Source organism: Chelonoidis abingdonii, chromosome 25 (genome assembly GCF_003597395.2).
Source record: "Chelonoidis abingdonii isolate Lonesome George chromosome 25, CheloAbing_2.0, whole genome shotgun sequence".
Taxonomy (NCBI): Eukaryota; Metazoa; Chordata; order Testudines; family Testudinidae; genus Chelonoidis; species Chelonoidis abingdonii.
Window position 1 is genome coordinate 16,650,969 of NC_133793.1, and position 27,990 is coordinate 16,678,958.

The 27,990-nt window shown below is 45.7% G+C and overlaps 1 long non-coding RNA gene across 1 annotated transcript; it reads left to right on the forward strand.

The window, feature by feature from the left end:
• The first annotated feature begins 3,090 nt into the window (after positions 1-3,090).
• On the forward strand, positions 3,091-27,683 carry LOC116815583 (uncharacterized). The gene is made up of 4 exons (XR_004371518.2): positions 3,091-3,413; positions 6,255-6,392; positions 20,855-20,934; positions 27,586-27,683. It is a non-coding gene; the product is annotated as an uncharacterized LOC116815583 (long non-coding RNA).
• Positions 27,684-27,990: the final 307 nt, after the last annotated feature.

Sequence of the window (27,990 nt, forward strand, 5' to 3'; positions counted from 1 at the left end):
GGTGGGCCAGTGTGTAGAGTATCCCACTAGTCATTAGAGGACTTGCTGTGTTACCTGGGGATGGTCAATCCCCAATCTGTGCCCCCTGATTCCCCATCTGTGAATAGGAATGTAGATCCCTATGAATTCTTCCTGTCTGCTGAGGCAGCAGCCACATTGTTCTCAGAGCTGAAGCAGCCTGTCACGGAGGAGTTGCATGCACTGTGCGCTCTCCAAGAGACTTTACTTTTGTTCTTTCTTGTTTTGTTTTTTTTCCTTAATTGAAAATAGGAGTAGTTCAAACTGAAAGGAGATGGTGGCTGTGTGTCTACAGACAGTGATGAGAACTCCCATTACTTCCTGCTTCTGCTGCTGTATCACAAAAAACAGCCTGGTTCTTTGTATTTTGTCACTGTCACTTCCAGTGCTAGACAGAAAAAGCAAATGCAGAAATGTTCAGGGGAAATGAAAAATATCCAGACCGGTTGGGGTGTTCATGGCTGACATTATTTGGTTGTATATAAACAAATGCTTTGGAACCTCAGAGGAGGCTTGTGTCAGGGCCAGCTGGAGTTTGGGTGAAGGTGTCTGTAGGGCTCTTGTTTAATCTGGAGGGGCTTGCAATAGAAACACCAATCTGTTGCATGGTATCACCATCCCAGGCAGTACCACCTCCAAAAGGCAGGATTACTGGGAATAGTTTCATGGGGCCAGCAAATCACCATCTCCCATATAGCACCATCCATTGCTCTGGCCTCTGAGGATGATGCACCCAGGAAGGAAGTGCCTATTCCATTGTGGCTACAGGAGGGAAGGCATGAGCATGACTATCTGAATGTTGCATTTCATTCACAGGGGATTGCAAGTCCATCACCTCCACCTTGCCTGGTAAGCAGAGGTTCTACTCTGGTCTTCCTCCCTTTTGGGCTGGTCCACACACGGCTGCCAAGTCCTTCTTTACGCCTGCTGCTCTGAGCACAACTCTTCCTTTCCTGAATTTTCTCCTTTTTGATGGTCAGGCTAAAGCCAGAGCTTATGTGGGATTTGAGTAGCGCTAGACCTGTGCACTGGAGAAATTTCACCCTTTCATAGAATCATAGAATATCAGGGTTGGAAGGGACCTCAGGAGGTTATCTAGTCAACCCCCTGCTCAAAGCAGGCCCAATCCCCTACTAAATCATCCCAGCCAGGGCTTTGTCAAGCCGGACCTTAAAAAACTCTAAGGAAGGAGATTCCACCACCTCCCTAGGGAACCCAGTCCAGTGCTTCACCACACTCCTAGTGAAATAGTTTTTCCTAATATCCAACCTAAACCTCCCCCACTGCAACTTGAGACCATTGCTCCTTGTTCTGTCATCAGGTACCACTGAGAACAGTCTAGATCCATCCTCTTTGGAACTCCCTTTCAGGTAGTTGAAAGTAGCTATGAAATCCCCCTCACTCTTCTCTTCTGCAGACTAAACAAGCCCAGTTCCCTCAGCCTCTCCTGAGGGGAAAATGCTTGAGGGATAAAGAGTTCAGAGAGAAGAGAGCAGGACAGCACTTCAGGCTGGGCACACAAAGCTGGGATGTGAGCACTAGAACAGAAACAGTTGTGCACAATCACATCAGTGCTTTGGAGTGTGGGTGTGAGTGTCCGTGTGTGTGAGAAACTCATTTCGGAGAGCTATTATTGAGGCAAATCACTGCAGTGAGATTCAGATAAACAGACAATGTGGAAAGCTGAGAGTCATAAAGAATAACAGTGGCAATTCCAGCAGTTTGGAGAAAAAAGTGACCCATATGCTGACTTCTCAGGCCTCCGAGCATCACCCCATGGCGCACTAGGCTTAGTGAGTGGCTATGCCACGGCTCGGCCACAGAGTACCGTGTTGTACAATTTGCCAGGTATATCACTGGGGTGATGCGGTTGCCCTTTCCTCAAGCCACCGCCAGGGCCTGGATACCAGACTTGATGGATCCTCAGCTTCAGGGAAAGGAGCAGTGAGCTGGTGATTAAGGTGCTAGCTCGGACCTTAGAAGAACTATGTTCAGTTTCTGGGTCTGCCACAGACTTCCTGCGTCCCCTTGGGCAAGACACTTAGGATTGATGGTCAGTGCTATTCGGTGCCTAACTCCCATTGAGATCAATGGACTTTGAAGATCTGAGCCTTAGTGCTTAGTGGAGATAAGAGCATTTCTCTGCCTCACACTAGGTTGTGAGTCTACATACACTCAAGGTTGTGAGACACTCCGATACTTTGGTGTGGGGGCACAAGACAGATGGTCCAATCCACTATGGCCCATTCCTATCCTCTTATAGGACCTTGTCTGCACACAGAAGTTACACTGTTAACAAAGTTAGGTTAACAAAATGGGTGCCCACTTGCTGTAGGAACACTTAGATTGGTGTCAAACTACTTAGCTCAAGGTAGCTTGCACCTGTAGATCCACCAATGCAAGCTACACTGATATAACGGGGTTTAAGTTGAACCGAGTGTCCACACAAGGATTTCCTCTGGGTCTAAGTAAACTGGTTCTAACCCCCACATTTTGTTAAACAATTTCAAGTGTGTGTGTGGACTGGACCTCAGCGTGCAAACGGGAGAAGAAGCTGACTCTTTTTTTTGCTGGACTTGCCCACTCAGTACCACAATCCAACTCGAAGAACCAGATACACAGTTTCCGTTGTGGATAGAAACTAGGCTGGGTAGCTCTGATCTGTATTTGTGTGTGCACAGTCACTGAGCGTTTGTTTACATACATTCAGCAGTCAGCTAATAAGATGGCTTTGCATATTGCTGCCTCTGCTCTAGTTGGCAGGATCATATCCAGTTCTGTGCTTCCCCTTTAAAAACCGTAAATCATGCTTCAAAACAAAATCACCTTAAAGGAATTAATTGAGCACAGAGGCTGTTGTGCCAGAAATCACACCAACTCTTGAGACTGGTAGGTACGCAAGGCATGTCAGCCCAACTTCAGCAGAGCAGAAGAGACGCACGTTTGTCCCTGTGCAATAGCACCACCTGATGGAACTGCTTCAAAACCCTGGCGGCATGCATGCAGAAGGTCTCCCGGAGCAGGCAAAGAGTGTAAAGCAGTGTCAGAACTGAACTGAGAGGCAGCTGCTAAAAGCAGACGGTGGGGCAGAAGCCCATTAGATTGTGGTGTAATTATCAGAGAAGAACAGGAAATGGAGAGAAACGCAACTTGCACAGAGCAAGAAATACGCAGAAAGAAAGCAGAATGGAACTACGTGCAATGAACAAGAAAAGAGACTTTGGATTACACCAGTGCAAGAAAGTGTGGCCTGTGGCCTCCATTGCTTTGTAACTGCAGGGGGAGGAAGTATGACTGAGCAAAATACAGTATTTTATTTCTGGCGAATTCAAACAACAAACCATCTCCATGCAACCGAGAAGGGGAGATCAGGAACAAGCAAACAGCAGAGTCATGTACATGGTGCTTTTTTTCATAATAAGAACAGTAATACTGTGCCTGTCTCTGTTATTATCCAGCATTTGTACATAGAGACAGAGAGGCATAAAATTCACAGCGAAAACCAAGAGATGAGTCCAAAGGGTGTAAATTGGCATAACTCCATTGATTTGCATAGGTCTATGTTCATAGTCTCATAGATTATAAGGCCAGAATAAACGATTATGATCATCTAGCCAGACCTCCTGTAGGCCATGGGACTTCCCTGAATTAAGTCCTGTTTGAATTAGAGCAGATCTCTTAGAAAAATATCCAATCTTGATTTAAAAATTGCCAGTGGTGAAGAATCCATTTGGATATGAGGTTCCAGTAATTAATTACCCTCTCTATTAAACTGTGCCTTATCTTCTGTCTGTTTTTGTCTAGCTTCAGCTTCCAGCCATCAGATTGCGTTATAACTTTCTCTGTTACACAGAAAAGCCCATTATCAAAGCATGTTTTCCAGTCCTTTTAATCCTTGCTGTGACTCTTCTCTGAACCCTCTCCGATTTACCAGCATCCAGTTGTGGGCACCAGAACTGGACGCAGTGTTGCCACAGTGGTTGCACCAGTGCCAAATACAGAGGTAAAATAACCCCTCTACTGCTACTCAAGTTTCCCCTGTTTCTACATTCAAGAATCATATTACTCCTTTTGGCCACAGCGTCACATTGGAAGTTCATGTTCAGCTGATTATCCACCACAACTTTCTAATCTGTTTTAGAGTCCCTGCTTCCCAGGATAGAGTCCCCCAGCCTGTAAGTATGCCCTGTATCCCTCGTTCCAACATATAATTTTATATTTGGTTATAATAACACAGATTGTTTGCTTGTGCCCATCTTACAGAGCATTTGTATTGCTTGTTATCAGTGACTAATCCTCTTCATTATTTACCACTGCTCCAATTTTTGGGCCATCTGAAACTTTTATCAGTGGTGATTAATTTTTTTTTTCTTTCCAGTATAGGGACAAGAACCAATCCCTGTATGACTCCAATAGAAATACACCCACTCAATGATGATTCCCTGTTTCCAATTACATTTTGAGAGCTAGCAGTTAGCCAGTTTTTAATCCATTTAATGTGTACCGTGTTAATTTCATATCATTCTAGTTTTTTAATCAAAATGGCTTGTGGTACCAAATTAAATGTCTCACAGAAGTCTAAAAATACTACATCAATGCTATTACCTTTGTCAGCCAAACTCGTAATCTCGCCAAAAAAAGATACCAAGTTAGTATGTTGATTTACACAAGCTGAGGAACGGTCCAAAGGGGCTGATTTTCTACTGCCTTGCACCTTGTGTCTCCATTTTCATCTTTACCAAATGGTCGATCTGAGTGGGTAGTGTTTTATACTCATTTTGCCCAACCTCTGCATTTTAACAGCTGAAGGACAAGGACAAATTGCCTTGAAAATTTCCCCTAACACAAGGGCTATGCCTCAAAGTGCCATATGTGATTTCTTGGTCACTCTTAGGGCTAGATCTACCTTTTGCTTAAGCTCACATACAGTTGGCAATTTGCCTTCACTGGACTTTCTGCTTAGACCTCTTATCTCACAGCTGGGTGAGTTCTAATTACCACTGACTTCTCAAGAAAAGCAAACTTGCTGTGTGGCTTGGGAGATTGCATTGGTATTGGCATGCAATTACCCTTCATGCTTTGCACACACTATATAAATACTCTCAAGTCAGAAAGAAGATAAAACGAGAATGTGTTGTTTTTCATGTGCTATCAAGGCAGTGAAATAAATTCAGCCGTGATCCTGGGCATGTTCGAAAGGCCCATAGATAAAATGGCAGGCCAAATTGCATACAAGTCAAACTCACATGACTGAAGGGGGACTCTTGACCAGATTCCTAACTTGAGTGGATGTGTCTCACTGGTAGCTTGGACCTTGTATCCCATGGAGATTAAATGTTTTCAGCTGAACTTCCCTAGGGTCTTGTGAATTTCACCTAAAAATGGCTGCAGAATTCAGATCTGGAATCAAACGTTCCCAAAGTCTGTGGCAATTTGGGTTGGACTCAGCTCTGCTTTGGCTGTATTTCCATGATCGTTCCTCAGAAGCAAGCACCACCTCTTGCTGGTATTAGCCCTTGTTGACTTTTTCCTTCCTGGACGTGAGCCGGGTGTGTGGGAAGTACTGTAGGTAATGATAATACTTCGCCTTTCTCTGGACTCTTTCACCCGATGTTCCCAGATCGCTTCATTAACTCAGCCTCTCAGCACCTGGGGAGCGAGTTCACAGGCTGCACCAGTGGGTAAACTGAAGCACAAAGTGGAAATGTTGCAGTTAAGTGATGTACTCATGGTCACACAGATAACGAGGCTGACCTGGAAATGGAACCTAAGAGTCAGATTAATTTAAATGGGATTATGCACAGGGGTCAGGGAGTACAGGGTCAAGAGTCTCCTTTTCCCACTCCTGCCGTCACAGACAGGGAATGAATTTTCCTCACATCAGTTCTAGGTCCAGATGTGCAATAGCATAGTCGATTTATCTGTGGTTCTTTTGTGGCCCTCATTCCCATCATTCCTGACTCAGCATCTCACAATACTTAGTGTATTTATTCTCACAACAGCCATGTGAGCAGGGCAGTGCTATTAGCCCCATTGTACAGGTGGGGAACTGAGGAACAGAGAGATCAGGTGACTTGCCCAAGGTCAGATGGGAATTGAGCGCAGGTTTCCCAAGCCCCTGGCTGGTGCTGTAACTATTAAACCATCCTTCCTCTCTTGGTGTTGGAAATGGAATATCACGTTCATGAACTGTTCAAATTTTGCCATTGGTCATTTACTACATTCCTCTTTAATAGGTTTCAGTCATCCAAACAAGGAGCAGACACAATACCATATGCCTTAAGTGACCAATCACACGCCATGAAGAACAAATGGTCGAACAGAACAGTCTGCACAGTTCCCAGAGATTGAACATGTTTTCCCCAAACTAGTTGGTGAGTATTTGTGGATAACAAACAGATTTGCAGGAATCAGGGCTGCTGTCTAAATGACCAGTGAACAGAAAGCAGAGCTGGATTCGCAACAAATGAAAAGAAATGTCACTCACCTTTGAAACTGTAACCCAAGTATAACTAACACCTTCGTGTCTGCCTGAGTCTACAGATGGCCACCAGCGGTGGAATAGGCAGCAACCACTAGAGCTGGTAAAGGAGCCAGCTGGCCCCACACCCACCACATTGGGCCAAGTCCTTGCAGCTCTGGAAGCCGGAGGCCCTGCTAGACCTTGTTGGATAAGCTCCCTCTTGGTTGGCTCTGCCACCTGGGCTCCATTCCTTCCCCAGGACCTTTTGCATGGGTCAGATTGGGAAGAAATGGCAGTGCTAAACCTCCAAACTGCCCACCCACTCATTCCTCAAAACCAAATATCACTCCATTAGACTGTACAGATCTTCAGGTTATGCTCATCCCTCTGCTCTATGGATCTGATCAGCAGTGAAGTGATTAACAATGGTGACATTTCAGTTATCACCACTGGGCAGTTCAGTAACATTCCATTGGAATGAAGGGGGCAATACACCCCTCTCAAAGCTGCTGATTCAGGTGTTCTGCAGACTCAGGCGCACTGCAGCATTATCCATGGGTCATATTTTACAGGTTACCTTTGCAGTCATTTTTCTTTTTTAAAAAACAATGAAAGCTAAGACTCTGGAAAACAACATGGCAGCCACCATAAAAAAGAAGAGAGGTCCTGCTTCACAGATTTCGCATACCTGGGCCCAAATATGATCAGTTTTAGTCATCGCTGGGATGAGGACACCACTGACATCGAATGTCTGTTACAGGGTCACACACCAAGGAGAAAGAAAGTGAATATTAAACCCAGCCCCACTTCTGGTGGAGGCTGTGGGAGTCTTTGGTTCCCTTCACCAGAACTAGGGCTTGAGAATGAAGAAAGAGATTGCATAGGCCAGGAAGGAACTCCAGGTGGGCGGAGAGCCCTGTTTTCAGGGCAGGGCAGCGTTCCTCCAAAATGATGATCCTATCCTGCATTAACAGTGGCTTTTCCCCACTATTTCCCAGGGATCATGAGCACTGAGCAGCGAACGAGCACAAACCCCTTGGCATGGACAGTGAAACTTGACAGTGACAAACAGCAAAATCTGACCCTCTCTATGTAGGGATTATGCTTTATGGAGGTGATTTAATAATGCTTTGGACAAGCCACCTGGAGGGAGTCTAGTGGTGTCTAGTAGCTAGTGCTTGAGGCTGGGACTCTGACCTCATGTTCTATTTCAGATGCTGCCACTGACTTGATGTGTGGGCTTGGGCCCATCACTTAACTGCTTCATGCCTGTTTCCTCATTGGTAAAGTGGGAATAATAATCCTCAGAGGCTTCCCATGGTGTCTAGGTGTATGATTAGTCTGATTTAGCTAATATCTGACAGTGCTGTGAGTGACAGGAGCACTAACAGTGCAGAGAACAGTTATTATTATAAATGACCTGGCAGTTATTCTGTGGGTAGTTTGTGCCTAGAAGTATTGCCCGGCCATTCCCTGCATTGGCCAGTCTCTTGCTTGTAGTAACTACAGGCCCAAGAGATGCTGCCCCCTAAGTTCAGAGCCCCAGCAGTGCTAGCAGCTGGGGTAATGAGCAGCACCATCATATAGTTTAATTCTTCACTGAAAGGTTGCCCTGGGACTGGGGGATGTTGAAGAGGGAACAGTTCCCGTAGAGCTGGGGATTATGGAAATGAACCTTGGCTAAAGGGATGAAAGGCTTGGGGAGGTGAGTGCAGTTCTCATACAGTCTGAGCCAGGAGATTGGTTTGAATGTGAGTGTTATTAAACCTGCCTCTGGATGGATTTGTCCTGCTCAGCAGAGCCCATCCCTGCATGCACACTGCCCTGTCCAAGAGGAGGGAGAGGTAGGAACCATTCAAACCCCACGTCTCCTCGACTCTCTTTACTGAGTAATGGGGAGGTGCATACTGGGGATCTGGCTCATAAAAGAACTCCCTTGGGCATAAGTCCTGGAACTAGGGGTGCTGGGGTGCTGGCAGCACCCCGTGGCTTGAAGTGGTTTCCATCACTTACAGGGTTTACAGTTCAATGATTCTCAGCACCCCCACTACCAAAATTGTTGCAGTGCCCCTGCTGTCGGAGGAAAGGCACGCAGACTGTGGCAGTGCAGTGAACATGGGAAATGCAGGAACAATCACTAGTTATTTCTGATTAATTATTTTATCCCCCTTCTCTTGCAAAAATGGTTTATTCAGGCTTGAGCTGCAGTGGGAACAACCCTGCTGGTTGCACAGGGCCACCACCCTAATACCTAACCAGCACCACAGCAATATTCTGTTTGGGAGATTGGGCTATAAAGGGCTAGGCATCAGCAGGAAACTTATGTGTTCTGCGGGACAAATTTATCGCAGGTGTCATGGTGTTTTTTGTTTTTCTTGAAGCCCCTGCTCCCAGAGTCAGGTGATTCTGACTGAATCTCATCTCAGCTATTAATGACAGGAAGCTGGAAGCTATCACTGAGTTGCTATCCCAACATGCCCCCAAAGGCTGCTCATGGCAATGCAGCTGCTTTCCTTCAGTTTCCCCACAATTATCTTCAACCTATTCCAGCACTAGAGATGACTGGTCCTTCTGGCCAAGCTACTTTAAAGCATTCAACCCTTTCTGGGGTAATAGAAACACTTAGTCCAAGTCCAACAAATGCACCAAACAAAAGAATTCTCAGTCCAGCTGGGCTCAGCCTTCAGTACCCTTCCTATATATAGCACCCCCAGCATCTATAGCCTATCTTCCTGCTTAGCGACTGATCCTACGGCTCTTCTCTGATTAACCCTCCAACCCAGGTCTATACTCCTCCTAAAGGCTCCAGAAGGCCAGTCCAAGAGGGGATCCACAGCCCACACAGGTGCAGATCTCTGTTCTTGTTCCCATACAGCCCCCAGTTGCTGGGCTTTCCTCCTGTTCAATCCAGCGCTCAGCACAGGTGTAGCAGAGCAGAGCTAGCCGAGCCCCTTCCTATCTGCGGTGGGGTTTGTCTGCCCCCATCACAGAGCCTTGCTGGTTGTGGAGAAAAGCATGAAAAATGTGACTTCCAAAGGCTCCATCAGCAGAAGGTGAGGACAAGGATCCAAATCATATGAATTTTAAAATCTCATGATTTTGGGAGGCCTGGGGTTGGCAAAACCACAGTTCATAGGTCTATTGAGTCAATGAAGGAGCTGTTGCAAACAGCTTCCTGTTCCTCTGACAGACAGGTTCATAGCATGTGCATGGTTGTGTTGTGTGTGCATGTGTGTCTATGCGTGCATGTTTGCCCTACTGCCACACAAAGTAAAATATGAACCATCTCAGCATTGTCCTGAAAAAATCCAGGTTTTAAATGTCTTTGTTACGGGGACCGCTACTCATAACTGGAGCGCCTGCTTCTGGGGATTAGCTCTGCCAGCCTGACATCCTCTTCTCATGGTTCCTCAGCCTGTTGTCTTACTCTCCCATTCTGCAGCCCCACCCCTTACTCCTCAGGAGATGCTGCACCTCGTCTCTGTGGCTTAGCCCTTCAGCCAAGTCACCAGTCTCCTCCCCCTGTGGGTTACTATCACAGCCCTCAGCACCATCCCCGGCAATCCTTAACACCGTTGCCCAGGTTGAGCCGTTCCCTCTGTGCTTAAAACAATGGACACAGACAGTCTTCAAGTTCCCTGCCCAGATTATGCCACTCAGTGAGTTGCCAGGAGGGGAATCTGGGCCCACCCTCTACTCTGGGTTCCAGTCCAAGGCCCTATCACCAGCAGCGAAGGGCTGGACAACCACAAACCTTCCTGCCACTCCCCTGGACTACGTCCCACCTTGCCTACCCCAGGCTTGCATTCTCTACCATCTAGCCAACTCCCTTTTCTTTGCAGAAAAGATACTACTAGATCGTTGGTCATGGGAGGCTCATGCACACCAATGTGGGATGCACCCTATGCACAGGGAGAAGGAGCGGCTGCTTAGCACGATGATCAGCAGGCAGCTGGAAATGCCAGTCCCTGTCCTGGGGAATCTGACCCTGCATCCCTGTATGTGCAGCATAATCCCAGTGAGGTTCTGTTGGTCCTAGGCTGCCTCACCCAGCTTCCTCCATTCCTGGCAGCTGCGCTAACACCTAGGGGGAGAGAGGACTCCCTTTATGCCTGGTAATGATTGTAACCCCCTATTGCCATGTAAGCACCTCCACACAGTGTACATGCGCATGGACAAGTCATTTCGGGGCATCAGAATCAGCGTGAGAGGGCACTTGCCCCTCTCTTGTAGTATCTAACTGAGGATCTCAAAGAGCTTTGGAAACATAAATGAGTTACACCTCATAAACCTCCTCATGTAACGTGGGAAACTGAGGCTCGGAGAAACACTGGAACAGAGCTGCCCATAGAACATGCGTCTGACAAAGTGGGTATGCTTCAATACGTCTGTTAGTCTTTAAGGTGCCACAGGACTCTTTGTGACTTTTTTCATAGAACACTGTGACTGCTTTGGCCGTACTTATGCCGTACTTATGCCGACGCTCCCATCTTTACTATGGTCTTGCTTCTCCCACCCTCATTTATCAGCTTATCCAGCAGTTGGGTCAGAATCCTAGACTGTCTTTGTAACTAAGTGACTTAGATGATGCCCATAACCATAGCAACTGAGCATCTCACATGCTCTAATGCATTTAGCCTTGCTGCCCTGTGCAGCAGGGCAGTGCCATCACCTCCATTGTACAGTTGTAAGTGACTAACTCAGGGTCCCACAGGAAGACTATGGTGGACTGGGGAATCGACCTGAGCAGTCCTGGGTCCTAGGTGACTATCCAAACCTTCTGTGAGTGTTTTGCTGTGGGGACTGGACTTATAACCTGTACAACACCCAGCACAATGGGGCCTTGCTCCCTGGAGTGCAGTAACACTAGCAGCATTGTAAATGTATTACAAAGGAGTTCGAATCCCAGCCTGTCACCCTCCCCCCCGGCAGACAGCACCTCCCCAAAACAGAGGGTGTTATGTCTGGATTCAGAGGGAGAAGGAAAACCCAGACTCCAGCAAAGAAAAAGACAGCAAGTCAAGCAGCTTGTTAGGCTACTCCCCATATCATCGATGTGGCATGCTGGTGGCTCTCAGACACTCCCCGGTAGCCCCAGGTGAAGCAGCCCGAAAGAATCTCTGTCCCCATCCCCCCACTGTAGTGACATAAAAATAAGTTTGTTTACTTGCCATGTTTAATTCTTGCTTCCCTTGAGTTTCCTGGTTGTTCAGACTGTTCGTTGTTTATCTTTCCAGACAATCTCCATTGCCTTTGTTTAGCTTCCAGAAAATCAGTGTTCGAGCTGGGCAGGAGGAAGAGATAAGCCAATGGCTTCCTCTCTCCAAGATCATTAGCCTGGAGAGTCGGGAGAAGGCAAACAGCAGTGCTAGAGTTCATGCTCTTGCCACTGGGCTGCAGTCTGACACCATCTTGCTTTTTCTCATGGAGGCCACTGAATGTGCTCTGTGCCTCCAGGACGTTCTGTCCTGAGCTAAATCCGGCATGTTACAAGGTAGGATGTCAGTGAGGGACAGATGTCTGTTGACACCGTATGGCCAATGTGTTTTAGGTATTCCGGGGAAAGGGGGCAGGTTTCCATCTCACTTTCATTGGGTCAAAGTTGAAGATAATTCTTGCAGGAAATCAGCAGGCATTCGGCACAGATGGCCATGCCATCTCAGAGAGTGTTGGGTGACCGTTTGAGAGAGCTGGACTTATTAAGTTAGAAAATGGATCTCTTCATTTGACTTGAATTTCTGCTATTTGATTTGATTTGCTTCATCTGAATGATATCCAGCTTCTTTTCAGTCTTGATAATGAGGGACCATGTTTCAGTCTCACAGGGCAGATGCTGACCACCAAAGCATCATGTAGCCTTGGCTTCATCTCTCTATGGATCAGGATGTTCAATTTGCAAAAGATGTTCTTAATGGGGAGTCAGATCACTGACAATGCTTTTGCAGTGTGGCCTTCAAGTTGTTTCTCATTGCCACCCACATAATCAACAACAGAGCCAAGGTTGGTGAAATTACTGATAATCTCAACTGGGTGGTCGCCCACTAATAGGCTAGAGTCCATGGCATATTCATGTTCAACCAGAAGAATTTTGGTTTTACCCCAATTAATTTTCAGAATGACTTTTGCCACTGAGCTTCCCAGGGCTTTAAGAATGACAACTAGCTCGTCCGCTGGTTCCACAACTAGTGCTATGTCATTAGCAAAGTCAGTGTTGGTGAGGTTCTTATCATCAAGGCATATGTGTAAAATGCATTTAATTAGTGTCTGATCAAGCATGTAGTCTATGATGGCATTGAAGTGTTCTGGGGCAGCAAAACATCCTTGTTGAATGCCCGACCTAATTCAGAAGACCATGGTTCTTTTCCCATTTACAAGAATGCAGCTTGAGGAGTCATCATATAGAAGCCGGACCGTTCTACAGGGAGGCTGGTGAGTTTCAAGATCAGCCACATGCTGCCTTGATGTCCACAAATACAATGTGAACAGGCTGCTTGAATTCTTGTGCCTTCTCAATAAACTGGTGCACTGTGAAGATTTGCTCCATCATGGAATGGCCAGGAGTGAGGCTGGCTTGCTGTGGTCTTCTTACTCCTTAAGATATTAGCGGCTTGGGCCAAGAAGACAGAAGCAAAAACTTTCCCCAGGTCAGGTGAGAGTTAAAAGCTGCATGCTGGGCCTCATCCTCCTGTCACATTGGTGTAAATCAGGAATAGCTCCCATAAAGTCAGTGTAGTTACACTGGTATAAAACTGTTATAAGTAAGAGCAGAATCAGGCCCATTGTCTATTAAACACACAGCGAGTCAGGATGTAAAAATCCTTTGTGAATATTTTAGTGAATATGAGTGTGGTTTCTAGGGTTGGAGGTTTCATTATGCACAAATGTTTGTGCAGTCACTGGATATGCTGAAAAACAATCACAAATCAGAAACTGTCACAAAAGAAATTATCCAGAAATTCGGACCAGCTAGTTGTTGTTTGCTCAGCACTGGAACACACAAATGGCCAGAGCCAATCAGATCTGGGGTCCACCAGGTCAGTATCCTTTCTCCAACAGCTCCCAGTACTGGTGCTTTGGAAGAAAGCTAAGAAATCGCAGAAAGGCCAGTTGCATCCCGCAGCAGCACATTTCCCCTATCCCTGGCAGATAATGCCTGAAATGGATGGCTATATATCCTTTCTAGAGAATTGCATCTTATCTACTGTAACTGCAGTGTTCCTGTTCTCCTTTTAAATGTCTAAACATGGTTGGAATCCTCCTAAGCTCTTGGCCTAATGATATCTAGTAGCAGTGAGTTCCATGGGCTAAACAGACTTTACGTAAAATAAGAGTTTCCTTAGCTCAGTTTTTTAGTTTACTGCCTCTCACAGTGTCCCCTTGTTCACATTTTCTGGGCAGGAATAAATAGGAGCTCTCCACCCACCTCTTCTACACCACTCTAATTTGTACCCATCCATAATGTGCCCTCTCTAAGGCAAACCATCTCTCTTCAGAGTCTGGCTGTAGTCTAGGACCTTCCTTAGCTGAGATATACCCTCTCTCACCCTCTTGCCATCCCGCAAGCCGCAGAGGTGCCTGGGTTCAGAAGGGCTTCTCAGCTTTGGGATTTACAACCCTCTCCTCTCCTGCATCTCTAGGTGTGACATAACCTGGGCAAGCTCACCTCTCAGGCATGCTGCATAGCCCAGATGGGGCGGCAGCCCTTTGAGGAGAGCTGAGGTAGTTGTGGGAGGGGCTGGTTTGTGGGTAGGTAAGGTGGGGGGGGGCTTGTTTTGTGGCTCTGGGGTGGGGAGATACGCACTGTGGTTTCGATGTTCTAATTATTTGTGTGCCAGGTTTTTAATTGTCGCCCCAGGGCCAATGCTTTTCATAAGGTGTTTGTTAGTGCGGTGTTTAAATCTAAATAAATAATCATTTTCATTGCCCTCCTTGGACCCCTACTGTTTCTGGTGTGTGAAAAAAATGTATCAGACAGAGAGACAGGCCCTTATCCGAGGGACACTGTGGTGTCTGAAGGCAAGACTCTGACTTGTCTGGTAGCCCAAAGGAGAGAAATAATGATAAAATTTAACATCGGATATTGAGTGTGATACTTTGTAACATAAAAGCAAAATCACAGCAAAATTATCATCTTAATTGTATTAATGCCGCCAATTAGAGACACAGCTCGTGTGGCACAGCAGGAGAGTTCTAGGATGGAAGGGAAGACAAATGATCTGTAAACTCCTAATTTTGTCTTGTAAATTATCACCCCCAGGTATTCAATAGCGTCGCTAGCCCTGATCACTGAGCACTGTTCTGAGAGTGTATTAAGGAAGGGCCCACAGGCCTGCTCTGTTCTGTCCAAATTAGCTGAAGTTGTTGCATTGCCCAGAGTTGAATTGGAAAGGAGAATTTTGGTCTAAATCACATATCATCAGCACACAGCAAAACAGAACTGAGCGAGTTGGTAAACCTGATACACTGCAGCTTGCTAGGCCTGGTCCATGGGCGAATTAGGGAGCATTAGGCAGCTGGCATGCTGTGATCATGTGACCAGAATCCTCTCCTTCTTACCACCTTGTTCTTCCCCACCTGTTGTCTCTCATCTTATCCTTAGATTGGAAGGTCTTTGGGGAGGGACTGTCTCTTTGTTCTAAGTCTATATAATGTCTAGCGCAAGGGGGGTGGGGTTCCTAAGTCTCCTGCAATACAAATCACAGAAGGACCACGCTGACTTCAGTTGGAGCTGGACTGGGCCCTCTGAGCTATAAACAAGGAGGTTTCATCATCAGTTACGATGATGAAAAAGGGATGGGTTTTGAGACGACCTTGGTCAGTTCCTTGAGGTAGTGAAAAGCAGAAAGAGGTGTTGTTGTTTGTGACTATTGAGTGGACTGAAGAAGCCTAGAAAAAAGTAATCCAGAGTATGGATTCTCCAAAATTCTCTGTCTTCAGAACATTCAGGAGGGATCTTTCAATATCTGAGGAAAAGTACTTGATGCTTCAGGATCTCCAGACACAAAATGTTCTTCACTGGCAATATTTAAGTATGAATAAAGTACATGGAGAAAATTCTCAATATCATGGCTCATGCCTGGCATTTCATTTGTTTTTTTCATGAAGGGCCCATCATTGAGATGTTTAGATTAAAGATGAAATATTCTGACTATTCCAAATGGGTTGAATCAAACACCTGCTCCAAACAGGCCTGGACTCCAAGGTGTTTGCCATCTGGACTCCAAAGTAGGGACATAGGTTGAGGATTTGACCATGTCCACTTTGAATCTTTCCTCCTAAGTCAATTCCTTTTGCTCATCTCTTCTAATGCACTTCCAATCCATTGTTGTCTTTTTAGTAGTGAGGTGCCCAGAATGGGATGTAGTGCCCCAGGTAATGCTGAACTCAAGCCAGGGAAACAGAGCTGTCCTATTCTTGTGTTGCCTTGTAGATGTGCAAAAGCATGGTTGTGTTGGGTTCATAAAACCTCGTTCACTGGGATGTAGCTTGGAAAGCAGGGCTGGTTCTGATCCAGGTCCTTGTATACAACTCTGCAAGGTTCACACAGAAAGGGGGAATTCAGAATAAATAGGTCTGGTGTGGGCTCATATCTAACAAGAATCCCTTTCGAATTCACAGTGTTCCATTACCAGCCCCCTCCTGGCTCTGCAGATATGGGCTCCAAGGTCAGTGAAGAGCAGAGCAGAGTGTGTCTTTCAGTAGTTCATAGTTAGATTCGCCTAGCTTAGCTTAGCATGGAGAGGTTGTGTGGTCCTGTGGCTAGGGTACTAGATTATGAATCAGGAGAGCTGGATACTCCACCCACTGCTGACCTATTTTGTGACTCCAGGCATATCACTTCCTCTCAATCTGGTCCTGCTTTCCCATCTATCTTGTCGATTTAGATTTTAAGCCCTTTGGGGCGGGTACTGTCTCTCATTACATGTGCAGTCTCTGGTATAATGGGTCTCTGATCTTGGTTGGGGCCTCTGGGCGCAACTACAATCATAATAAAATAATAATAAAACCCAGTTTAGAAACCTATTCAGTCATTGCCAAGGAAGGAGCAGTGACCTACAGAAGAACTCTGAAGGGGAATCCTAGAAAGGAAGGGGATGATCCACTTAATTGGGAGGTTATAACCTCCCACGAGTTTGCGCTCTTTTCAGCGAGGCTGCAAAGTGAGCTGTGAACTCTGGCAGTGACCCCTCCACGTGGAGCCGTCACACTGGTGAAGAAAAGGCGGCTGTGTAAACAGGCGAGAAGAGGAAACAATATTAAGTCAAAATAATTGCCCATGAAATTCTTTCCATTGTAATTCACTAAATACAACAGCTGAGATGCTGAGGCCATGAATTCCAGAGCAGGGGCAGCAGGAACAGGGGTGGCTAAGAAGGGGAAAAAATATTGTAAAACATAATGATCAAACAGTCAGGGAGGGCAAGGACCATTTAAACATCAAAAGTCCAGGCAATTGTTTTGGATGAGAATGTTTTTAAAAGTATTTGTTTATGTTGGATGGGAGCATTGGCTTTGAACAATGGGTGAACTTTTGCAAAGCAGGGAAAATCACTCCACTCATTACCATTAGGTCTCTTTCTTTTCTTTGTGTTAAATATTATAAAACAGGAGAAAGCTTGGAAAATCCATAGGCATCTTATTGCATAACTATCCTCTCTGGGGTTTCCTGCATCCCGCTTGGAAACATCTGGTGCTGGTCACTGTCAGAGACAGAAGACTGGACTGGATGGACATCTGGTGTAATCTACTCCTATATATTCATGGTGACGTGTTATTTATAATAGTCCTGCATCTCTGATTTAAGATGCAGATACAGTGGCCTCTTCCTATGGAATCAGTGTCCAGGTATCATGATTTGTTCCCATGGAATCAGGTACCATTTCTTTCAGCTGCAGTCAGCATGCAGACAGCATGGGAGTGAAGAGTAGGGCATTAGTCCCAGCTGATCCCACTCTCTGAACATTTCCTTGTCTCCAGTCCCTAGTTTTGTGGTTAATTTTACCATGCTGAGGCACGTGTGGCACATACTTTTGTATCTTCCATTATCATGAACTGATGTGATTTCACGATAAAATATGTAGAGTGAGGAATGCAGGGCTTAGTGGATTTGGGGGCTGGTAGAAGAGAAGATCTTTAAGAATAGCCTGAACATTGTTTGAGTTTTGGGTTCCTGACATGGGGATTGTCATATGGAACTTATTACTTCCAAGTGATTTGCTTTCTGGGATCCCCTACAGGCCTTAAACAAGATTGGACCCCATTGTTCTGGGTGCTGTACAAACACACAGTGAGAGACAGTCCCGTCCCCAAAAAGTTTGCAATCAAAGTAGACAAGACAGTGAAAGGACACATATTATTCCCCCTTCACAGATGGTGAACTGTGGCATGGAAACATTAAGTGACTTGAGCAGGGTTACCCCGGGAGTCTGTGGCAGAGCCAGGAATTGAAGCCAAAGCACCCGAACCCCAGTTCTGTGCCTTAGCCACAAAACCAGTCTCTCTGGACACACGTTCTCTAGCAGCTGTTGTCAGGGACAGATCCCCAGTTTAGCTGGCAACTCTGATCCCAGTGGGAGATGGGGAAATCTGCCTCACCTGGCTCTGTACCCTAGCAGGGGAGTCAGGACACAGCCGCTCATGCCAGCATTCAGCTCCCTGTGCTGAGAATCAAAGAGGCTTGGTAAACATGGCTGCAAACGAAGACATGAAAGAGACTTGAGTCTGTAACCTCTCTGTCCTTATGGGAGGCACAAATAAGAGGTGACCCACAAAGTGGTTCTTGCCCCTTGGGCTGGTCTTGCCCTCTCTGCCTGGGCATCTGGGCCTACTCCTTGGTCAGTGCAAGAGGAAGGGAGACCTGGCTTCTATATTAGGCCCGTAGACAGGATCAGTATAGTGGGGGAGGCTGGGCAGAGTGAGTTTTGAACATAGCCCACCTTGACTCCCAAGAAGGCCACTGCTTTTCCTTAGTGGAGAATTTGTGGGAAGCACTTGAGTCTCCCAGGAATGGCCTGAGGGGATGGGAAAAACGTACGTCTCTCACTTCTCCCCATAAGGAAGAGAAAGTCTGAGGTACCCAACATCACAATGCCCATTTCACAGCTTCTGATGAATGTAAGGCCACTGCAAAAGGCTCACTGTTTGCATAAACCATCCCCCTCCTTGAACCCTGGGAAGTTCCAAATCCACATCTGGTTCTGAGGTTAATGGTGGAGAGACACAAAGAGGTGGGGTGCGGGCAATCAGATGATTCTGAAAACCACTGAGCTAGGCTGTATCTTTTTAGAAAGACATACAATCTTGATAGAGAGAGAGAGAGCTTTCACTGTCCTCTGCTGGCTGGGACAATGTGCATGTGAGGGGGAGGGGTACACCACTCTCTGCTAGTAAATATGACTCAGCTGTGTGTCATAGACCCTGTGCTGTTCACAACTAGTGGGGATTCTCCTTAGCAAAGTGGCAGGGGCCTGTGCAGGAGAAGGAGCCAGGTTCTATCCCTGCTGATTATGTGGAGCTCTGAGAGGTTGTGTTGTGCAGCAGAGGTTAGTGAAAATTATGTAGACCTTGCTGGACAGGGATTTGCTGCTATCTAATCATTCATCTGATACTCAGAAGGCCCCATATCAGGTGTAAGTATGTTAACACCATGACTTGCTATCAGGCCTTAAATTCTGAAAGAGTATTTCACAGAGATCCCTGTGGGAGGTCCCAGAGCTCTGCTCCGCACAGCTCTGGCTGAATTTAAGCCCTGCTTGCTACATACATATGCTACAGACCTGTTCCATGGATTTCCCTACCATTCCTGACTGTAAAATGACCCCCTCTGACACACAGCATGCACATCTCTGCTGTAGCCAGTGAGGCATTTCCAGAGTCCATCCATGGACGAGGATGGTGGAGGAGGAAGGGAAGAGGATGTGGAAAATCCTATGGCAGGAGGGTTTTCCCCTCTGCCGCCCCAGGACAATGGATGGCTGTTCCTTGAGTGTTCCATATGTTCCAGGACACATTGAGTCTTGCAAGCTAAATATTTAGTCTTTCCTGAATTCAAATACTTTCTGAGCTCCTGGGTTTGTTATTTTCCTATATTTGCCTTTGTTTCACTAGATTAGAGCAGTGGGGTTTGTAAATAGGGACTCTATTCTTGGCAGAGAGCAAAGTATTATTAACATTCCTTATCGCAGGAAGGTATATTATTGTGTGACATTGCACAGAGTAACTTTAACATAAAAAACCTCCCCTGCCATTTGTTGAATGTTCCTAGTGTTGTTTTGGCTGTTCGCCACTTCGTGTGGCTTTGAGCAGAGACACGAGCCCCCTGGGTTCTAAACTGCCTTTTTCGCTCTTCTGCCAGCTCTGGCCATTCATGCCCCAGAAAAGGGCACATCTGAGAGCATCTTTCCTGGGGCTGAGGGGCATGGTGTGGCAGAGGCAGAAGCACTACCAGTGAAGAGTTGTTATTTCCACTTCAGTTTCCTCCTTCCTTTGCAAAGGTGGCAGGGGAAGGGGTATGAACTGTCTGGTTGGGAGAGATATAAGCACTTTGAAAGTTACTTCTGAGCCTGCCTTGTGGCCATCTTTTTAGCAGCTCCTAATCCCCATGTCCCCTTTGGTGTTTGCCCTACCCAGCCTGGCCAGGAAGTTTGGGCAGGGAGAAGACCCTCTGTTCTCAGGAGGCTTCACTGAGGCGCAGACTATGTCAACTTTTCACTGTGGTCCTTGAGCAAGTGTTTAACTTGCTCCTTTATCCATAGCCCATGTCTGACAGTGGAGTTATGCACAAATCGACAATGTACCTGCTCCTCGTTTGTTTTCACTCACTCACTCACTCACTCATGCCTGTCACCCCAATCGGGGTATGGGCCACCAACCACAAATCTCCAGAGTCCTCTATCCTGGGCCATTCGCTCTATCTGGTTCCAGGTATAGCCCATTTTTTTGCTATCAGCCTGAAGGTCGCGTCACCAGGTGTTTCTTGGACGGCCTCTTTTCCGCTTGCCTTGGGGGTTCCACCGCAGTGCCTGTCTGGTGATGTTAGTTGGCTGCTTGCGTAGTGTATGTCCTATCCAACCCCACCTTCTCCTTCTGATTTCTTCCTCTGCTGGGAGTTGACGGGTCCTCTCCAAGAGGTGGATGTTACTGATGGTGTCTGGCCAGCGGATCTGGAGAATCCTTCTGAGGCAGCTATTAATGAAGGTCTGGATCTTCCTGGTGGTAGCGGTGGCTTGAAGTGCGCATTCTTTTAATAAAGTCTTCATTTGCTGGAGGCTTGGCTGCGATTTTTTGTTCACAATATTTTTGACTAAAAATTTTTCATTAAAATGGAAATTTCTTTCATTCCGTAGTCTAAGGGTTCAACGTTCTATGTTCCAGACAAAGATGAGGCTGTTTGGCCGGGTTGTTATGAGACAAGAGCACAGTCCAGCTGTATGGAGTTAGCTGATCAGTGTGAGGTAAGAGTGAGTTGTCATAGAAATGTAACCCTCTATAGTACACATTTATTAAATGCAAAGCCTATATTAATGCACCGTTAAGACTCCACAAGTGTGATCAGTTTGGAAATTCAAAGTTAAGTTTCCAGCAGCAAGACTGGCTCGATCGAGATGGACTTCCTGCATGTTTTTGGGACACACACTTTACAACTTAAATAGTGATGTATCAAGCTACACATTGACCCAGAAACACAGGACATAGAAAGTGCTGCATACATGCAGTGTGCCAAATTAATGTTGCTGTCAGAACCTTAACTCTTGCTGTTCCTGACTGCACCTGGTTTTGTATGTGCCTTATTCTCTGATGGGGGTAGGTAACCTACGGCACATGTGCCGAAGGCGGCACACGAGCTGATTTTCAGCTGCACTCACACTGCCTGGGTCCTGGCCACCGGTCCGGGGGGCTCTGCATTTTAATTTTAATTTTAAATGAAGCTTCTTAAACATTTTAAAAACCTTATTTACTTTACATACACCAATTGTTTAGTTATATTTTAAAGACTTATAGAAAAGTTCAAATGTATTATTGGCATGTGTAATCCTTAATTTAGCAGTGAATAAATGAAGACTTGGCAAACCACTTCTGAAAGGCTGCTGATCCCTGTTCTCTGATCGAACAAGAGCAGCAGCAAAGGCAGTAACTCATCCTCATGCTTAATTAAGAGTTATCTACATGCTAGCGTTAGTAAATGCAGACGACCACATGGCTATACCAGACTCCTGAATGGCCCCAAGTTTCCTGCACAACGTATGTGATCAGTCCCTGACCTAGATTGCAGTGGAGCTCATTAGAAGACCGTTTCCTGGTGACTTATTATAAAGACACTGCAAGATGCAGGGGTTGGAAGGCACTGACAACTGGCATTAGGGGCAAACTCACCTCCTGGGTAATGGACAGATCTGAACCTCTCACCACATGGATTGGGCAGAGATAGACACATGGATTGAGCAGTATCTCAGATTGCTATTTTTCTAGTGAAAAGCATCATATCCCTGACAGGGCCGGCTCCAAGCACCAGCACAGGAAGCAGGTGCTTGGGGCGGCCAATGGAAAGGGGCGGCATGTCCGGGTCTTCGGCAGCAATTCAGTGGCAGGTCCCTCAGTCCCTCTCGGAGGGAAGGACACGCTGCCGAATTCCCGCCAAAGACTGAAGCGGTGCAGTAGAGCAGCTGCCGAAGTGCTGCTGATCCCAGTGTTTTTTTTTTAAAGAGCTGGCCCTGATCCCTGAACTAGCAGGGCATGTTGACTATTCTGAAAACTAGGCAGAAATCCAGATCAGATAGAAACACCTGAAGGCAAACAGACACTAGTATCGTGCTTTCATGTAGTCATTTGTGCAGGTGCAAATCTCTCTCACTACTCTTTTCCTGCAAGTCATTGAAAATGCCATCTAGTTAAGCTTAACAGAAGTATGTTTAATAATTAGCAGAGATCTGGAGGGAGAGCCTCTTTGCAGCTCTATTGCTCACAGAGGGGTAAAATAAGGTTATGTCGCTCACAGGTGTAAATAAGCCACTCCCTTGAATGGCATCAGTTACACTGACCTAAGTGCCAGTGTGTACAGTGCTGTGTCTCTCTTGCAGACACAGTGAGCGCCTCTCACGGAGGTGGTTTTATGATGCCAATGGGAGAGCTCTCTCCTGTTGACACAGAGTGTCTTCACCAGATGCAGGGGATTTTGAGCAGGGGGTTGGACTAGATGACCTCCTGAGGTCTCTTCATACCCTGATATTCTATGATTCTATGATGAGCTATGATGGCGCAGTTGCACCGACGTAGCTGTGCTGATGTAGCGCTTCTCGTGTACACTAGCCCCCAGAGCACGTGGGCAGGGAAGGAACGCTGAATGCCGGACACAGGGAGCAGCAGGAGTTCAGGATGGTCTCATCCATCTCTCTGTGATGTAGCCCAAGGTCTGTTGTCATCACTGCCCCAGGGTTTCTCCTTGTCTTTCCAGCACCATCTGGCCTTTCATGCTAGAAGTTACGGATGGCAAAGGCCTTTTAAATTATTGTTGGGCCATTCCTCTGAGGCCAGAGGACAGTTGTCCCTTCTACAGCATGTTCTCTAGCATGTTCTCCCCTCCAGTTTGGAACGTCCCATGACATGCGGTATCCACCTGTCCTGTTAAGTGTTATTTGATCAGTCTCATGCACCATCACCATGGAACTGGGCACCTGGCATGTGTTATAACAAGCAAGAGAGACAAAGTGGGTATTCACCCATGAAAGCTCATGCTCCAATACGTCTGTTAGTCTATAAGGTACCACAGGACTCTTTGCTGCTTAAGCAAGAGAGAGTGCAGCAACCACTCCTGGCACTGCCACCCAGCTGTGGCACATGCTGTTTTGAGAAGCTGCATTGCCAGAGCCCCTTCTGCCCTGGCTCAGCTTTGCCAGTTCTCACATGCTCTATATGGCATCGTCTGCATGACACATGCATTTCAAATGCCCTCCATGGCTTGAAGGATTTGCTTCTGAAAGCTGTTTTTCCGCTGCCTTGTGTCATTTACAGCAGGGCAGAGTGAATGGAAAATGCTCCTGGATCAGAATGGGAGCATTGTATACAAATGCAAGGGTCAGGGTCTAAGTCTGCAATGTGGCCCCATCCAGCTGTGCCTTCACCCACTGTCTGCTACAGCCATCTGTAGTGAGTGACAAGCCAAAGCCTCAGCCATCTCCCTTTCCTCTGCTGTTCCCTAAGGAATTCCTTCCTCCATCACCCCCCACCGCCTCTCCACCCCCACCCCCTGCGCTTCCCCTGCTTGGTTCCAACCACTGTAGTCCTGCAGCTTCAGGAGTCCCAGGAGTCAGGAGTCCCAGGAGTTCAGGGTTGCTGGGCTTTCTCTCCTTGCATCTGTCTCTCGCTCCATTCCACACCCCCATCAAACTCTTTCACTCTATTTTATCTCCATCTAATGTCACTCTCCCCTATGTATCGAAGCCATTCTCATCTAGCTTAGCCTTGCTCTGGCATTCTGGCTGTTGGTAGTTTGATCCCCACCTTTCAGTTTCCTCTGAAATTCCTCTTTATGGCTTTGTTTTGCTTTTATAGCCTTTTACAATATTTGCATGGTACCAAGGCCCTTTCTCTTTCTGCCTCCCCCACCCCCCCGAGGATTATTGCACTGTTTGTGGCTTTTACTGCCTTCCCTCATTTCGACCAGTTTCATCAGCAGGAATGTGATCACACTCCCCAGAGCTGATCGGTGTGACATGCATGGTTTTTCCATGATCAAATCATGCCAAACCAGCTTGTTTTCCTTCTTTGATGGGGTAACTGATTTGGAGGATAGGGGGAATGTGGTGGACATAATATACTTAGACTTCAGTAAGGTTTTTGTCACCATCCCATGTGACATTCTGATTTTGAACCCACATAGAGAAATTAGAAAGGATCCAGAGGCGAGTGACAAAGATGATCAAAGGGATGGAATGCAAGCCATGTGAGCAAAGGCTGAAGGAACTGGGTATCTTTAGCTTGGAAAAGAGGAAATTAAGTGGGGACATGATAGTGGTCTTCAAATACTTGAACGGCTGCCATAAAAAAGATGGAGAAACAGAACAGGTTGTGTGGGGGTGTGGGGGAGGGAGTGGCACTACATGTGAAAGAAAATGTAGAATGAATGAAGTAAAAATCTTAAGTGAAAGCACATGTTCCATAGAATCTCTGTGGACAGTAATTTCATGCTCTAATAAGAATATAACATTAGGGATCTATTATCGACCAGGACAGTGATAGTGACGATGAAATGCTAAGGGAAATTAGAGAGGCTATCAAAATAAAGAACTCAATAATAGTGGGGGATTTCAATTATCCCCATATTAACTGGGAACATGTCACCTCAGGAAGAAATGCAGAGACAAAATTTCTTGATACTTTAAATGATTGCTTTTTGGAGCAGCTGGTATGGGAACCCACAAGGGGCGAGTCAATTCTCGATTTAGTCCTGAGTGGAGCTCAGGATCTGGTCCAAGCGGTAACTATAACAGGACCACTTGGAAATAGTGACCATAATATATCAACATTTAACATTCCTGTGGTGGGAAGAACACCTCAACAGCCCAACACTGTGGCATTTAATTTCAGAAAGGGGAACTATGCAAAAATGAGGGGGTTAGTTAAACAGAAATTAAAAGGTACAGTGACTAGAGGGAAATCGCTACAAGCTGCATGGACACTTTTCAAAGACACCTTAATAGAGGTCCCATTTCAATGTATACCTCAAATTAAAAAACACAGTAAAAGAACTGAAAAAGAGCCACCATGGCTTAACAACCATGTAAAAGAAGCAGTGGGAGATAAAAAGGCATCTTTTAAAAAGTGGAGGTCAAATCCTAGTGAGGTGCATAGAAAGGAGCATAAACACTGCCAAATTAAGTGTAAAACCTGTATAAGGAAAATGCCTAAAAGAGGGATTGAAAGAACGGCTAGCCAAAAACTCAAGTAATAACAAATGTTTGAAGCACATCAAAGCAGGAAAGCCTGTGAAACAAAGCAGTGGGGCCTGGACGACTGAGATACAAAAGGAGCTTTAATAGAGAAAGTCATTGTGGAGAAACTAAATAATTCTTTGGTTAGTTCTTCCGTGTTAGGAATGTTAGGGGAGATTCTCAACTGAGGCGGCTTGTTAAGTGACAAATCGAGGAGTTGCGCAACAGTGAGTGTGTCACTAGAGAGGTTTTGGAATAATTGATAAAACTTCAAGTAACCATCACCAGGACCAGATAGCATTTCACTCAAGGAGTCTGGAAAGAACTCAAATATGTGAAATTCTGATAGACTACTAACTATGGAGCTTTTGCAACCTATCCGTAAATGGCCTCTGTACCAATTGTCTGGAAGATAGCTAATATACATGCAAATATTTATAAAAGGTCTTAGAATGATCTTTGGCAGATTACAGACTGGTAAGTCTAACATCATAGTGGGCCAATAGAGTGTAACAGATCAAGCGAAGAATAAAATGTCAGAACACATAAACAACATAAACTGTTGAGCAATTAGTCAAATGGTTTCTGTTAAAGGGAAATCGTGTCTTACTAATATTCGTTTAGAGTTCTTTGAAGGGGTCAACAAACATGTGGACAGGAGGATCCAGTGGGACTAGTGTATTTAGATTTCCAGAAAGCCTTTGAGAAGGTCCTTACCAAAGGCTCTTAGATAAATTAAGTTTCATGGGATAATAGAGAAGGTCCTTTCATGGACTGAGAACTGGTTAAAAGACAAGGAACAAAGGGGAGGAATAAATGGTAAATTTTCAGAATGAGAGCGGGTAACTGAGGTGTGCCCCAAGGGTCTATCCTTAGGACCATATCCTATTCAACTTATCATAAATGATCAGGAGAAAGGGTAAAAAGTGAAGTGGCAAAGTTTGCAGATGATACTAAACTGCTCAGGATAGTTAAGACCAAAGCAAACTGTGAAGACTTCAAAAAGATCTCACAAAACTAAGTGATTGGGCAACAAAATGGCAAATGAAATTTAATGTGGATAAATGTAAGTAATTCACATTGGAAAAATAACCCAACTATACATACAATATGATGGGGTCAATTTAGCTCAACTAATCAGGAAAAAGATCTTGGAGTTATCATGGATGTCTCTGAGACTCCACCAGTGATGAGCGGCGGTCAAAAATCAAACAGGATAGGAACATAAAAAGGGGATAGAGAATATGACGGAGAATATCTTATTGCCCTTATATAAATCCATGATACGCCTACATCTTGAATACTGTGTACAGATGTGGTCTCCTCATCTAAAAAAAAAAATACTGGAATTAGAAAAGGTTCACAGAAGGGCAACTAAAATGATTAGGGGTTTGGAACGGGTCCAATATGCCCCTCTGCCATGTACATTGGCCAAACTGGACAATCTCTATGCATGGGGGGAAGGATAGCTCAGTGGTTTGAGCATTGGCCTACTAAACCCAGGGTTGTGAGCTCACTCCTTGAGGGGGCCATTTAGGGATTGGGGCAAAAATCTGTCTGGGGATTGGTCCTTCTTTGAGCAGGGGGTTGGACTAGATGACTTCCTGAGGTCCCTTCTAACTCTGATATTCTATGAAAAAATATAAATGGACACAAATCTGATATCAGGAATCATAACATTCAAAAACCAGTAGGAGACCATTTCAGCCTCTCTGGTCACTCAGTAATAGACTTAAAGGTGGCAATTTTGCAACAGAAAAGCTTCAAAAAAAGACTCCACCAAGAAACTGCTGAACTTGAATTTATATGCAAACTAGATACCATTAACTTAGGTTTGAATAGAGACTGGGAATGGCTGAGTCATTACACACATTGAATCTATTTCCCTATATTAAGTATCCTCACACCTCTTGTCAACTGTCTGCAATGGCCCATCTTGATTATCACTACAAACATTTTTTCCCCTCCTGCTGATTATAACTCATCTTAATTCATTAGCCTCTTAGAATTGATATGGCTACTTTTCATGTTCTGTATATATATATATATATATATATATATATATATATTCCATTCTATGCACCCGAAGAAGTGGGCTGTAGCCCACGAAAGCTTATGCGCAAATAAATGTGTTGGTCTCTAAGATGCCACAAGTACACCTGTTCTTTTTCCGTTAAGAGCATTTCGCTGTTGATCAAAGCACCAGCTGTCACACATGATTCAGAAGTGAAAGACCCAGAATACCCTGGTCATCATTTTTTCATGGGGAAGAGAAAACTCTGTTCCTGGTCACCTTGCTAGAGAACTAGGTGGGTTTTTTCTTGTGATCCCTCTTTAACCTAGGACAGCCTGTGGTATTGGGGACTGTGCTTTTCAGGACTGAGCTTCTCAGGCAGAGAATCTGGCAGGGGGCTGTGAAGCTTTTATTATGGACAGCCACAGAATAAAGCAGAGCCCTTGCTTAAATACTCAGTGATCACTGAACAGCATGGAGCCCACTCAATGTGTTACAGGTCCCCCTCTGTGCCTGATCCACAAGGATGTGAGTCTTACAGCCCCAGGTAGAGAGCCAGTCTCAGGCAG